The following is a 14,587-nucleotide window of genomic DNA, read 5'->3' as shown; positions in this document are numbered from 1 at the left end:
GTTGGGGCACATGTACGGGGGCATGTGACCACCCCACAGAGGTTTTCCAACTGTGGGATGTACCCCTGAGTAATGTTTAGGGAGGCTTGATCCAGCCAGCCCCACACAGTGGGGCTCAGGAAGGGAGTGCCACCTCCACCCCCTGACTTACCTCAGCAGGCCACCCACCCTGTCTGGGTTAGGGACGCAACCAAAAAAAACCGGAAGGGGGGCATAATGTGATACCCCCCCATACCCGTCCCCCCCTGTCATCTCTGGCCCCCTTTTTCCACCCCTGCGGCTTTGTGTCCTGGGTGGCTGCCCCACTCGCCCCAGCCTGGTTAGAGCCCTGCCTATCATGCTGACCAATATTGTCTCAGTGTTTCCTTATACTCCTTTGTTTGTCTATATGAATGTGTCGTCTCTTGGCTTATACTTAGGTTGTAAACTCTCTGGGGCAGAAACTGTCTTTTTGTTATTTATTTATACAGCACCTTGCACAAAGGGGTCTTGGTCCCTGACTGAGGCTCCCAGGTGAGAGCTAATACAAACAATCAACTACTGTAGGTTTTATACAGTCAGTGCTATTCACATAAAGAAACAGAAACAAAAGCCATTCCCAATGAATCCCAATTGAAACGTAATATCCAAGGTTGTATGAGCCAGGAGTCTGCAGTATTTGACAGCTGAGCAAGGATCATTTGTTTCATTTGTGAAGGTAACCTGAAGATTAAACTATTAGCAAAAAGAAAAGGAGGACTTGTGGCACCTTAGAGACTAACCAATTTATTTGAGCATGAGCTTTCGTGAGCTACAGCTCACCTCATCGGATGCATACTGTGGAAATTGCAGAAGACATTATATACACACAAAGCATGAAAAAATACCTCCTCCCACCCCACTCTCCTGCTGGTAATAGCTTATCTAAAGTGACCACTCTCCTTACAATGTTTACAATACTATTAATAATACAACAAATAATAATAATAATAATACAATAATAATACAAACTATTAGCAGAACCCTTTTCAGGAAAGGCTGGTTAAGCTGTAGCAATACTACAGACAATTGTAAGGCGGCTACTTATTTAACGCCAACCCCATTCCTCACAGGGAAGGATTCCCCAGAAACAGCTTGGCATCATCCCGGGGGGGAGGGAGGGAACGACACGGGACTTGGAGGTTGACAGAAAAAGAGGCCTTCAAAAAACACGCTTGTCCACTATGTTCACAAATCAGGCCCAATAGTAATCGTGAGATCAAAATAAACAAATAATTATTTTTACACACACACACACACACACACACACACACACACACACACACACACACACTCTCACTCAGCATTTTAGGTTCTTTTTGTATGCCTTCCAGTTTTTAATGCTTGGGTTCAAAATTTTAAACTTTTCTCTGCAACAAGTACTTGAAACTTTATTTAGTTTTCCTAAATGAAAGCTGAAATTTTTTACATAATCATAAGATTCCAGGAGCTAAGGCTTTAAGAAAAACAACAAATATAGTGAGATAAAAAACACCACCACAAGAGTGGGTTTCACTGCAACTGATATGAGTCATGTTGCTTAATGCACTGCTGAACGGTGCTCAGATACTGTGGTGATGAGAATGATATAAAAACCTGAATAAAATAAGGATTGACTCCAGCAACACTGGAGATATAGAGTGGGGACAGTGGAAGCAGCAGGTTCCTGACCGTCTCTCCCTACGCACTCTGGGTCTAAGCTGTATTAATGCAAATATGGTAATAATGAGAGCAGCAGCCATTTGCTATAAGTGAATAAGGGGTATATACCAAAACCAAGGAAGTGTTATCAAATAGCAAGTCAGTGAATAGCAAACATAACTTGACTTACTGCAGTAGATTGTTTTAAGAAAACAACTGCTTTACAACACCACACTGGCTTAATTAGTCTTGATTTTAGTTTGAATACTAGAGATGGCAAGATAATTTTTTAGCTTTTCTGTTCAGATGTCATCAGCTGGTATTAAAATTTACAATTCCTAGAGTGTTTTATGGTACAATTCTGGTGGGAAAATATTTATTGTAAGCCTGCTTTTGAAATAAAGAAATTCTTTAAAATATTTTATCTTAAAGCTTGAATAGAATTTCTCTATTAGTAACAAACTAAAGATCCACTTGACAGACTATATAGCAAGAAGATAATTAGGAAAAAATATGAATGATTTAATTTTAAATTTAGTTCTTTCCTTACCCTTTGGGCTTATTATTATTTTAAAAAAAAAAACTGTATATGAGGTTAAACTGCAAAAAAATGTCTGGAGAGGCCATGGAATATATTTAAATGAAGAATTATATCCAGATCGCATGATTAAAAAGGCAGTCAAGACCTGGCATGACAAGTCTTGCAAAATGAGTTATAGTGCATTAAAAAGTTTCATCTGGTAAAACTAACCAAAGAGAGCCACAAAAGCGCATCTGCTTTGGTTCTACTAGATTTAATATATCCATTGTGAACTATTGCTTTGAAATTCTTAAACACAGATATATAATTCATGCCATTGTTATTTTTTAAAATGTACCTGGCTGAGCCTCTGTGAATATTTACGATTAATAAAACATTAATTGACCTGGAACATTGATGGCATGCAGCCAGTGACTGGCATATAGAAAGAAACTGCAGTCTTCACCTGCCACAATGGCCTAGTACAAGGAAAGTGCACAGACTTGAAACATTCTCAGAGAGAAAGAAAAGGAGTACTTGTGGCACCTTAGAGACTAACCAATTTATTTGAGCATAAGCTTTCGTGAGCTACAGCTCACTTCATCGGATGCGCATCCGATGAAGTGAGCTGTAGCTCACAAAAGCTTATGCTCAAATAAATTGGTTAGTCTCTAAGGTGCCACAAGTACTCCTTTTCTTTTTGCGAATACAGACTAACACGGCTGTTACTCTGAAATTCTCAGACAGTTGCCTCACTAATTCCCGAGGCAATACCCCCAAACATTTGTAACACAAGGCAAAATCTGAACGTGGAAACTAAAACTCTTTTCTTTCAGGAATAAAACAATCAAAATGCTGTATAAATGGTCAGTCATAGCAATGGGTACTGAAATCACTGGAAGCCTCTGCCCCATGGCCACAGAGGTCTGCACCATCAGGGAAAAGAAAACACTAGGGTCCTTTTAAAGGAGTACACCCCACACACACGTCTTTTTGGGCATTCAGCCTCCCTCATGGTCTTGATGAGGCAAAGAGCAAGACTCTGAGCTGATAGGTAGGCCACAAAGCTGTAGCAAAGTCTATCGGCTCCCTCTGCACTTAGTGGGAGAGTTTGTAATACCTTCCCCAAAGCCTGGGGGCCATTCTGCACAGGAATAAAAGCTCCCCCCTTGCATTTATAATGGGACCAGGTTTGGGGGTCCCATTATAAAGTGGGTATCATGCTCGTTGCCTGTTGGGGCTAGGAAGGAATTTTTCCTCACTGCCAGACTGGCCAGGGTGAGGTGGGTTTTTAAACTTTCCTCTCAGCAGGCCAGGGACATGATGGGTAAGTTAAGCTGTAAAATTTATTTTTGTTGCAACTTAGCAGGTACCCCCAGGGCAGGTAATCAATCAACAGGAGGTTTGGTTCCCTGATAAACCATAATTGGAAGTGAATCAGGAGACTGCATCTCTGAAGTGGAGAATGGAACTGGAAGTAATGTGAAAATCTCAGTTTCAATATGAAACCAATTGAAGCTAGGTGGTTTTAGCAAAACTTTACTTTGTTTTTTCTTCAAAAATAATCTCAAACAAACAATGATTGTTCAATGGATATTGGGCTTTAAATACTTACCATTGTGTATGCACAGTATCTTTTTTCCAACCAAAACCTTCATGACTTTTAATATGTAGATTTGGAGGGATTTTTTTAAAATGAGTATGTGATAAATCATGAAGATGGTAAAGTTCAAACATCATTTGCATTCAACGAGTTCCACATTCTAGTATGTTTCCTGCTTAATTATCAAGCTGGAAATTTAGGGCATGTGGGACATCATGTCACATACTGTAGTTAGCTAATTAGTTTCTTTAGTAAAGTATGATTAATCAAGAACAAGTGTCACAAAAATGATAAATATGCCATTCTGTCTCTGAAAAGTATTTAGTTAATTTTATATGCTGCATTTGTTACATCCCATGATTGCTTACAGCAATTATGCATATTTGGTTGATTATGACTGTTATCTTCCATAGAATGTGTATTAAAACAAATGAACATAAATGAAACAAAAACTATTATATGCTCTTAACTATTTGTATTTATACTGCATGAACACAGTTAATACCAGAAACATAGTATGTATTTAACTAACAAAATTATAAAGATCTAGGGAAAACTGCTAGTATACTACAGTTTTAGCAAAAATAATTGATACTTGGCATTTTAAAAGAAAAATTCATTCATTCATTCATTTCATTTCATTCTGGACTTTTGGTCAATAGTTCCTGCTAACAAGATCGCCTGGACCAAGGAAAAGTTTGCCCTAGAGTTCATTTGTTGATAGGAGTCAGTTCACACACACTATCATCAGGGAAAGGGAGTAATAAACATTGTTTATTTACTCAGGAGAGGGGGAAAGAAGAGACATCAGTGGAAGATCTGAATTTTTTGGAAGTTCAAGTCCCAGAGGTAGGTGTGGAATGGAGGGTTTTGGGAGCCCCCTGAAAAAGTCTGAAATTTAAATTCATGTTGGAAGCATTTCTAATATTACTATGCTAAATATTTGACTTACAATCATTGAAGGCCTAAAAATAAGGCTGTAGAACATTTGTTTTAGCCCACAAAATTATCCAGAGCTTTTTGTGAAACTGCTTGCAGTGTCTGATTATCTATCTGTGAACTGCTGGACTTTTGACTGTGTTGGATTTGGTGAATTTTGTGCTAAAGCACACATCTTCAGGAATAGCACATGGTATTCCTTCAGTATCCCGGTCTGCCAAAAAGACTGCCCCATAGGAACAAGAAGGTCCACTCAGCAGAAGCCATTTTAATTTGATTTCTCAAAAATAATAGGACAGATATAGGGAGGAATGCATTATAACTGATCCCAGTTTGGAGGAGGATCTACCAAAATGTAACAAGTAGTTGCCTAGAACATAAAAACTTTCTTTAATTCTCCCAGTTAAGCAGGAACTGTCATTATTAAATTTTGACTTGCATAATAAAATCACGGAGGAAGCTAGTTTTCACTAACACCAGACTTTCCTGTCTGAATCAAAGCTGAGACCTATTCCCACTTCTAGCAAACCCACATGAGTAAAGCAAACTCCTCTACCACCAGCCTTGCCTATGGGTTTGCAATCCGATTAGGGTATTGGAAAACCTGGTTGAAACCTTAGAGCCTGTGAATTCAGTTCTGACCCAAAACAAACCACTGAAACTCACAACCAACATAGAGATAACACAAACAGGTTTGCACAGCTTTAACTTTAATTATGTTACCCTTACTTTTCACCACAGTAATTTTTAAATCCCCCCCAACCTACTTTTCCCTAGACCAGCCATTTCACAATACCTTAATTGGCTTTTCTGGAAGCACTATTTTCATGCCCACCACTGACAAATATTTCTTACAATATAGATTGTCTGTCTCTGCTTCTCCTCTTCTGTGCTCTTACCCTTTATTTTCAGCTATTTGTTATCCTCTTCCCCGTCACAAAATCACACCCCATTTTCCTGTTTTTTCTTTAGTCACTCCCCGCCTTGTTCCCACCCCTCCCCAGCACGACGCGTGTCGCACGCCGGGGGCGGCGGCGGCGGCAGCGGCAGCAGCAGGCGGGCCGGCCGGCCGGGCTCCCCTCCCGCTCACCCCACACAGCGAGCCGCCCGCCATGGAGACGTGAGCCCCGCGCCGCCGCTGCCGGCCGCCGCCGAGATGGCCCGGGCGGGAAACTAGCCGCGTGCAGCGCCCGCACCGCCGGCATGGGGTTCTGATGGGCCGGAGGCTGGCCCGCCCCGACCGGGAACCCGACAGCTCCGCGGGGGAGGTAGCTGCATCCAGTTGGGTGGTAGGCGGATCCAAGGATTATCATGAAGTTTTCGGGGTCCCTGGAGAGCCAGAGATTGTCTCTCCTCTTGGAGACAGCAATCTCTAGAGAAGCTCAGATGTGGAAAGTGCATATGCCCAAAATTCAGCCCAATCAGGATGTAGCCATTTCTCCAGCGCAGTGGGATGAGGTGATTCAGTGGCTGGCCAAACTCAAGTACCAGTTCCACCTTTATCCAGAAACACTCGCCCTGGCCGTCAGTCTCTTGGACCGGTTTTTAGCCACGGTAAAGGCCCGTCCAAAATACTTGAATTGTATTGCGATCAGCTGCTTCTTCCTTGCTGCCAAAACCGTTGAGGAAGATGAGAGGGTTCCAGTACTGAAGGTGTTGGCCAGAGACAGTTTTTGCGGCTGTTCTCCAGCTGAAATTCGCAGAATGGAAAAGATTATTCTGGATAAACTGTACTGGGATCTTCACATGGCTACGCCACTGGATTTCCTTCACATTTTCCATGCAGTTGCTGTGTCAACCAGGCCTCAGTTACTGACCGTCCTGCCCAAGATGAACCCATCTCAGCATGTGGCTGTTCTCACCAAGCAGTTACTGCATTGTATGGCCTGTTACCAGCTGCTGCAGTTCAAGGGCTCCATGCTGGCACTGGCCATCATCAGTCTGGAACTGGAAAAGCTGATTCCTGATTGGCTCTCGCTCATCATTGAATTGCTCCAGAAAGCACAGATGGACAGCTCCCAGCTGATCCACTGTCGGGAGCTTGTGGCCCGTCACCTTTCCACTCTGCAGTCTGCTCTGCCACCCAATTCTGTATACGTCTACAGTCCCCTCAAGCGTACCCTTGTGACCTGTAACAGAGGAGCATTCAGATTCAACCCCTCCTCTGTCCCAGGGCTAGAATTCTCCAAGGACTTTAGTCTTTGTTCTTCTCTAATCAAACATCATGTTGTCCTATCCCAAGATTTGTTCTGAAGTGGCTGCACTAGGAATGGTGTCATCTGCACATGAAGAGAAAGTTTTGGATCTGGAGGCCCCCTTTACTTCTGGACTTCTGTGGCAGAAGAAGTTCCCTTCTATTCAAGTAGTGCCCTCTATAGTTGAGCTGCACTGAGTGTCCTCAAATGTGATGTGGGTAGATATTTTTAGAGAGGAAAGGAGAGAGTAGGGCTCATCCAGAGACAGATTAAGGTTTTGTGAGGCCCTGGGCCAGAGCAAGTGTGGGGCCCCTCCCCATCCCTTCTACCTGGATTCCTGCCCCTTCTGCCTGCAGCCCTGCCCATGGCCGCAACCTGTTCAGCCCCTTCCCCCCGCAGCCCCGCCCCTGTTCCACTCACATTCCCGCCCCATTCCATCCCCCCCACTGTGGCCTGCAACCTGTTTGCTCCTTTCTGCCCACACTCCCCCACTGTGGCCCCAGACCAGAGAAGCTTTGTCCTGTCACCATGGCTGCAGTGGAGAGTGAGAGCTCCTCCAACCTGAGGCCCAGCAGGAAGCTAGAGGTCCTCCAGTCCTAGGGCCGCAGAAGGGGTCTAGGCCCTGGGGCTTACCCCCCTAGTGTTTATGCCAGGTAACAGCATCAGGGCACAGGGACACCCATTTTTCTGGGGCCCCTGTGCACAGGCCCTCTCACCCCATTGGCTAAGTCCATTCTTCCACTACCTGCAAGCAGAAGTGTCTGGAACGCAGAGTTCGGGTCAAGGCAAGGTGACCCTGAAACCTGGGTACAGCTCCACTTCACTGTCTAATTTAACCCTCCCCTATTTAAAGACCCATGTCCCAGTGGCACTACTGCATGTTTGCAATCCTGGGGAGTCACTCATATCTCGACATGGCTGGGATAATTCCCTCATTAAAGTATTTGGGGTGATAGGCTTAATGGGAACTTCCCTGAATGGTATGTCAAGCTACACATTCTATCTTTGGGCATTTCAGAGAGTTGTTCTGAAAAGACCAATCTACACTATACCATGGACAAATATTAATATAAGGTGGCAAGTTTTATAGCAATTTTGCATAAACACTAGTTTTTCACATGTGTAATAAATACTACACTCACACAGAATGAAGAAAGAACATACAGACAGTGAGTTCTTTGCAAAAGGGTCTGTCACTTTTAATATTTGTACAGTGCCTAGCACATTGTGGGCTCTATAGAAAACAAGCAAAAAATATATAACAGGAAGACCACAGGAAAGCCATCTATGAACTGCAGTTTTCATAGTTTTTATGTACCTTTGTTTTTAAAACTGACACATAAAAGGCAAATTTCATCTGAGAGCACAAAATTGCACCTATTGGTGAGGACTTGAGTGGTATCCAGTTCTTGGCATAGAAGTGATTTTCACTTAAAATGAGAAATTTATAACATAAAACTAAATTTAAAAGCAGAGCTATTTGCAGGAATAGCAAGAGAAACACTGAAATCAAAAGCATGTACTCTTTTCTTTCTGCACTTTTACTTCCTTTGAAAGAGGAGATGCAGGCGCCTTTACAATTTTCAGATTGTCTAATTCCCATGTGATCCAGGTCCAACTACCAAGAACTTTCCTTACTAAGGCACCAGCTGTGCAATGTGGGCTATTTTAGAGCAGTTAAGTGGACACAGCTATTGAATATATTTAGATGGACAAGATCTTTATCGAAAAGTATTTTTTACTGTGCACAGTTCATCTTCAATACTTATCGCCAAGCTTAATGTTTATTTGCCACTTTCCCACCCACAGTGAAGTCACTGTACACCGTTGGTATTTATTTGCCTATAAAATATTCCTAGAAGCATTCAAAAAGTGAAAAATTTGTCTACTGCTGTGTTAGAAGAGAGAAGCACGTGTAGTTGTGTGCCTGTAAATAAAGATGTTTTCTTTAAACATCAGATTCATTACCTGCAGTAAATGCAGAAACAGTCTCTGTCAAGTTCTCAATCACTATGGTCTTTGGAGAGGCTATTTAGTCATGGAATTACATTTCTACTCCACATCTATGTTTTCAGAAAATTGCAACCTTCTATCAGCATAAGGTACAATCTATTTGTAATGAAGCGAAACACCTCTCTCTTTCTAACCCTGTCAACATGCACTGGACCAGATTCTCTAGTGTGATCCAGGGGTGCAAAGGGGTTGGATTTTGGCCATTAAGGGCCAGTGGAGAATTCGCTTTGCAGAGGGAGAAGTATTCTGTAGGTGTAATCCCAGTAGAGGTGTCTCCTTCACCAGCTACCACCTCCCACACGATGTAAGGGGTGGGTCAGGTTGGGGTAGAACAGAACCGACACAGAATCCTCCCTTGCTCAAGCTCTCTTCCCTCCCCTGTGGAGCAAAGAAGCAGGAGAGAAATGAGACCACTATTAGAGTAGTGCCTACTATGTGGAGTAATTCACAGAAAGTGAACACACAAGAGGCAAGGAGCACAAAAGAAGCACATCATTTAAAAATTTCAGCAAATCACAGTTTTGGGGGGGGGGGGTTTGCAGTATTTGCCCGTCTTCATTTTGTATATTTAGATTCAACAATGTCAGACCTCCCCACACCCTACTCTAATTCACCCAGGTGTTACAGGAGTCTTAAAGCAGAAGGTGGGATTTATCATGCCTCCAATCCACCCTCTTCTTCAAATACATAATAAAAAATATTGCAATGTTCATGGAGAAATTTTGCACTATTAAGACTTACTCACGCGGTAAGCTGAATGCAGATGAATTCCTGTGCCATCCAACTGTCCCCCTCCCTCATTGTCTCTTCACATCTGCTTCACTCTACACCTGGCTTTGTTACCTTGTTCTCCCCTACCCTGTTCCCTTCTGTTTTTTCCATATAGCTGATCCCTTCCTAACTAAACCCACCCCCAAAAAACTGTGCAACTAATATGTTTGCTGCCACCACATTGTTCACTCTGCTTTGCATTCTATCCCTTCCCCCACTGTGTCAGTCTTGTCAAATAGACTGTAAGCTCTTCAGGTCAGGGAGTGTCAACTACTCTGTACAGTGCCTAGCACAATAAGGCCCCATTCTTGATTGGGCCGGAGGCACTACTGTAATAAATATGAATAATAATAAAAACCACGCAGGGCCCCCACTAAAGACAAACTATATTTATAAAGGATACCTGGTGCATTATTTGCAAACTGAGAATTTAGCAAAATTGTGCAGAAGTGCAGTAGCATGAAGGCCCAAATCCGGCACCCACACAGTAGGGCTCCATGTAGACACAGGAATCTTCCACCCGCATCTATTCCAGGACTGAGGTCTAATATTGCAAAAATTATCCATGAACATTGTGAATATTTTCTGGTTGGAGTGAAAGGCAAGTTGGGGAGGAAAGCATGGAAAAAAACTCGCTGTTGAGAGACTTTGGCAAAATACTATAGATAGATTGGAGTTCAGACTTCCATTTGGAAATTCAGTGCTTTTGCAGGTTTGGCTTAGGTCCTTTGTATTATTTGAACTGATTTTTTGTGCTGTCTATTAAGTTCTGTTTCACAAGCATAGCTTCATAATGGATGGTACATTTAGTATTCTGCAATGAAACTAACAGTATTTTCATAAGGTTATATGAATACTGATTTCCTTTCAGCCTTTGATACTTCTGCTTGGGAAGAATTATAAAGCAGCAAGAAATTCAGAAAACAATTGTTAATATTCGTTAGTTTCAGAGATCAAAGTTATGAGAAGAGGTTAAAACATCAGAGATTTCTCAGAGCAGCTTTTAACAAGACACTTGTTGTATACACTATTCATATCATTGTACTGAATTAAAAAGTCTTTAAATTTAAAATAAAAAATTGCTAACCTTATAGATTACTGTATTAGGGATAACCCATCTATCATTGATACAGTATACAGATACGTATATTTTGTAAGGTTTCAAAATTACAAGAGAATCATATGCAATTTTGGTCCCAGACGATGAGAGACACCAGGTGAGTGAGACCAACTACTGTTAGTCTCTTTCAAGCTTATCTCTTTCACCAACAGATGTTGGTCCAATAAAAGATATTACCTCACCCCACCTTGTCTGTCTACCAGAGTTACAGTTGTGAGTTAGTGTATCCTTACAGTTGTGCCTGGTTTTCTGTGTGGGATTCTAGCTAAGTCTCTCAAGAACACTTTCACACCCTAGCAATAACCGTATACATAATTACAGGCTAGATGAGACAAAAAGATAACTTGAGAGTACATGGAAACCAAGAAACAAGCATCAGGGCCAACTCTAGGTTTTTTGCCTCCCCAAGCAAAAAAAAAAAAAAAAAAAGGGTGGCCGGAATGCCGCCCCTGAAATTGTGCCGTACCAAACATGTGCTTGCTTTGCTGGTGCCCAGAGCCGGTCCGGATGAGCATATACAATCAGGTAAGTTTTTTATAATTTCATGTCAAAAAGTTATATTTTCCTACCTTATCCTACACTGAACCTTCACAAAATAAGTTACTGTAATCCAGAAGTGATACATTCATCTAGCTTTATCTAGGATACTATAATTTAATTTGAAAGCTTTTAAGTATGGATGTATATATAAATAAAATTGCTATGTACTATCTAGAGTCTAGCTATTAGGTTTATTGACCTAAATCTTATCCTTTACCATCCTTAATATTAGTGAATCATTTTAGAAGCAAAACTTTGTAATCAAAATTACTCATTTGCTTGGGTTTATGAATGCTACTGCCTTTGAATGTCATCATTCAAATCATATAATTAATATAAGCAGCACAGGGTAAACAGGTCAGCACAAAAGGCCTGTAATTAAGTGATAAATAAATCTTTATAAATAAGTGATAAAAATATGAAAATACCTGATGAGATTTTAATATATACTAGGTGAAAATTAGAGAAAAATAGGTGATACTCTGATGTTTTTAATGCAAGGCAACAAATCACCAGGTTTGCTTGAAAGTTTATCTGAAGTCTTCTAGCAGCAAGATTTCTCTTGCATAGATACTTAAATTCTGGAGTTATCACCAAAAAAACCCCTCTTAACACGTACTATATTTTAGCTTTTCAAAAGGTCACCCCAGGAAACTTGCATTTTTTCCTGTTCTTTACTTGGATGAATAGCAGGTAAGGATTATTGGCTGTCACAGTTACTGCCAGAGCTCTTCATTTCAAACGAGTCTCTATCAATGTCTACGTTAGTCACTAGCAAGGAGCACAGGACTCGTTATCACAGTAATGGATCTCAATATGTCATGTCAGTTTTCAACACCATCTGCTCATGTAACTCACATTCTTGTAGTACTGCACAGATTGATTTTCTTTACTCTAAAGAGGGGAGAAATGCAGTTGGGAGAAGACATGGATTTTTAATTAATCATCTTGTCTCTGCACAGATGCAGAGAGGAAAGGAGGGTAGGGCGCTTAGAAGGACCCAGAGGTATCTGAATGAGGTAGTTACAGCTTTGTTCAGTAGCTGTCTCTGAAGCAGTGCAGAGGATTTCCTTTAAGGGCAAGCAGTCTAGCAGGTTCCACACACCCACCATCAGAGAACTGAGCCAACTGGAGCTCATTAGGATAAAGGTTACAAATAGGAAGAGCTGAAGACAGTCCTGTGGACTCAGGGGCTGAACAAATACAGGACTAAGACATGTCTGCTATTAGGACTACGTCCCACAGCCTGTGCCTCTGGATCCACACTGCAGGCTCCCTATCTCACTGGAACCTGAGGATACAGCCAGCTATTGGCTCTGGGACTAAAACTGCTGCTTGCTGTGAGGCTATTCAGACTGCTTTTGTTGAAGAGATTCTGTAGAATTTGAAGAGTAACTGTGGGGCTGCTATTTTCTCTGGCTTTGTGGAGTCCAGGTGACACGTCACCTCATGCCACACTGCAGTGTTCGAGGCCTGGTCTACACCTAAAACGTAGGTTGATCTAACCATGCCACTCAAAAGTGTGAAAAATGTACTTCCCTCAGAGACATAGTTAAGGCAATGTAGGCCCTGGTGTAGACACCACTAGACAAGTAGACTGACATCAACCTAGCTACCCCCTCTTGAGGGACTACAGCGGTGGAAGAACCCCTTCTGTCACAAGACCAAGTGCCAACACTATCGCAGCACAGCTGAAGCGCTGGGGTTGTGCCATGGTAGCGTTTGTAGCAGAGACATATCCTGAGAAGACTCACGGGGAGCGTCTAAGCATGGGTATATACCACGGAATACCTTGCACTGAAAATGCATACAACAGCAACAAAGTGGAGAAATCTGTGTAGGGAAAACACTGTTTGCAGTGTTATTATAGTCATGTGGGTCTCAACAACAGCTCCTCCCCCCCTCACCTCCCCGCTGCTTTTTCCTCTCCCACTCTCTTCCTTTCCTCCCTATGACTGTTAACAGACCACTTCACTTGAATGGTCCCATGAAACATGTCAGCTACTTATGCTAAACAATCTGTTTCACCTCGTACTTAGCTGTGACACTCAGGGCTTGCCTTTACTACCGTACTACATCAGCGTAGCTGCGTTGATGCAGCTGTGCCGATGTAGCGCGTCTGGTGAAGACGCGCTATGTCAACCGGAGAGCACTCTCCCATCAACGTAATTACTTCACCTCAATGAGAGGCAGAAGCTATGTTGGCGGGAGAGCATCTGCTGCCAACAGCGCAGTTTAGACAGTGCTTTAAGTCAATGTAACTTACATTGCTCAGGGGGGTGGTTTTTTCACATCCCTGAGCAACATAAGTTACATCAACTTAAACGGTAGTGTAGACAAGCCCTTCATTTCCCAGTCCTGAAGAAAAGCTCTGTGTAATCTCGAAAGCTTGTCTCTCTCCCCAAGAGAAGTTGGTCCAATAAAAGATATTACCTCACCCACATTGTCTCCCTGGGGAAAACACTAGTAGTTGTGAGCATTTTTCACAACTATTATGCCATAAGTATTCAAAATCCTGGTTGCGGATGTTTATCTATATTAAATGTTATTCCTTCAGAAATTGTGTGGCATGCTCTCTTGGTGCTTTAACCCTTCATATTTTTTTTTTTTTTTTTACACTTAAATCCTGTAAAAACTGAGCTCTGGCCTGTGCTTCAGCAGAGAAGTAGGCAGAGATCATAGAATCATAGAATATCAGGGTTGGAAGGGACCCCAGAAGGTCATCTAGTCCAACCCTCTGCAGGGAGATGCAGGGGGGGAAAAGGGAAGTATATTAGAGTTATACATAATATAGCACCCTCCAACTTGTTAAACTCAAGCACATCTGCAGAGACACAACAGATACAGTATACAGCTGTAAGTATCCTTATGCCTATGTCTCTACATACTCCTTCCTGATGTTCATTTTAACAAATAGATTGCATTCTCTGTTTTGTTTTTTGTTAGCAACTTGCTAATACAGTACTGGTAAGATGCTTCCTGAAGCAAAACCCAGAATACCAAAATGTTAATCGGAAAAAAACGGAGGAGCAGATTAAAAAAACCAAATCTATAGAGAATGTGTCAGTTGGCTTTCTGTAGAAAAGGAGGCATTCCAGTGAGCATAGCCAATGTTAATGGAGCACATTATGTCCAAATGATTAGCTTGAAGATGTAAAATTTTAAATTAAAATAGCTTAGACTAAAAAGTCTAAGCTATTTTTGTAAAAACAAAATTTAAGAGATAA

At 41.9% G+C, this 14,587-nt stretch overlaps 2 pseudogenes across 3 annotated transcripts in view; one reads left to right on the top strand and one right to left on the bottom strand.

Annotated features, from left to right (window-relative positions):
- Positions 1–14,587, bottom strand: part of LOC311524477 (heparan sulfate glucosamine 3-O-sulfotransferase 1 pseudogene) — a 106,904-nt pseudogene that overhangs the window by 48,098 nt on the left and 44,219 nt on the right. The gene's annotated exons all lie outside the window — the stretch shown is intronic.
- Positions 5,858–6,989, top strand: LOC311523314 (cyclin-I pseudogene; annotated as a pseudogene). The gene has a single exon. The product of its transcript is annotated as a cyclin-I pseudogene (transcript).

This window comes from Lepidochelys olivacea (genome assembly GCF_965140295.1).
Source record: "Lepidochelys olivacea isolate rLepOli2 genome assembly, chromosome: 7".
NCBI classification, from domain to species: domain Eukaryota; kingdom Metazoa; phylum Chordata; order Testudines; family Cheloniidae; genus Lepidochelys; species Lepidochelys olivacea.
The sequence above is the reverse complement of the archived record's forward strand: the minus strand, read 5'-3'. Positions and strand labels throughout refer to the sequence as shown.